The sequence below is a fragment of the Elephantulus edwardii genome, unplaced genomic scaffold (genome assembly GCF_000299155.1).
Source record: "Elephantulus edwardii isolate Elephantulus edwardi_28Jun2011 unplaced genomic scaffold, EleEdw1.0 scaffold00016, whole genome shotgun sequence".
NCBI classification, from domain to species: domain Eukaryota; kingdom Metazoa; phylum Chordata; class Mammalia; order Macroscelidea; family Macroscelididae; genus Elephantulus; species Elephantulus edwardii.
In genome coordinates, this window is record NW_006399766.1 from 3,612,735 (window position 1) to 3,613,748 (window position 1,014).

Genomic DNA, 1,014 nt, shown 5'->3' on the forward strand with positions numbered 1-1,014 from the left:
TAAAAGACATGTTGCATTGGGAAAGTCTGTTTTGGAGAACGTAGCAGCCAAAGTGCTTCTTAAAGGCAAGGATTACAAGTCTTTACCTTATATACTTTGAACATGTTGGTTAGCAGAAGGTTAGTTAGGAGGAGGTTTCCTTGGAAAGGGACATCATGCTTGGAAAAGTAGAGGGGCACTGGAAGAGAGGAAGACTGTCAATGAGATGGATCGACACAGTGACTGCTATAATGGGCTCAAATATGTCAGAAATGATGAGGATGACACAAAATCGAACAGGGTTGTACTTAGATTCACTATGAGTCGTACTCTACTAGTTGACACCAAACAACAACCACAAAAGAAGTTCAGTACTTGTAGCAGCAATTGAGAATCCACACAGAGACATACATTTTTCCCTCCCATAGTTATTCATTGCTGTTTTTTTCTTTTTCTGACAGTCCTTTGTCAGCCAAAGGGATGTGATGGATTCTGAAGTGATATTTTACCCTCAGTGTCATTACAATTCACTAATGCGAACTAACAATAGCTTCTGAGAGTCAGTCACGTCTCTTCATAAAGTCAGAGGCTTGGCCTTCAAACTGATTCACTCCACTTTCCAGTCAGTGCTCATATTGGTTTTTGATGTACGTAAGTGCTGCATAAAATTTTTTTTAGATCATCAGAAAACTTCACTTAGTGTACTACAGTATCACAGTCATAAAACGTGATGTGCACAGATGTAACTTGTGCTATCTTTCCACCAAATAGCACTTCCCAATTTGTAGAGGGAAGGTTTTAACTTAATTTGAGTAAACTGAGTAAAACACCTAAAATCAAAAGCTTCAAGGTCGCATGAGTCAGCCCTGCTGTGGATTTTCTACATTACAAAAAGGAATGAAAAGAGATAGGAGAATCAGTTCATATGAATAAAAGTTTCATTTCTTCAGGAAGGAAAAAAAAATGGTATGGCCTCAAACATAATGCAACATGAAAAATTTAAATGATAAATTAGTAAACTAGCAATCACTTAAG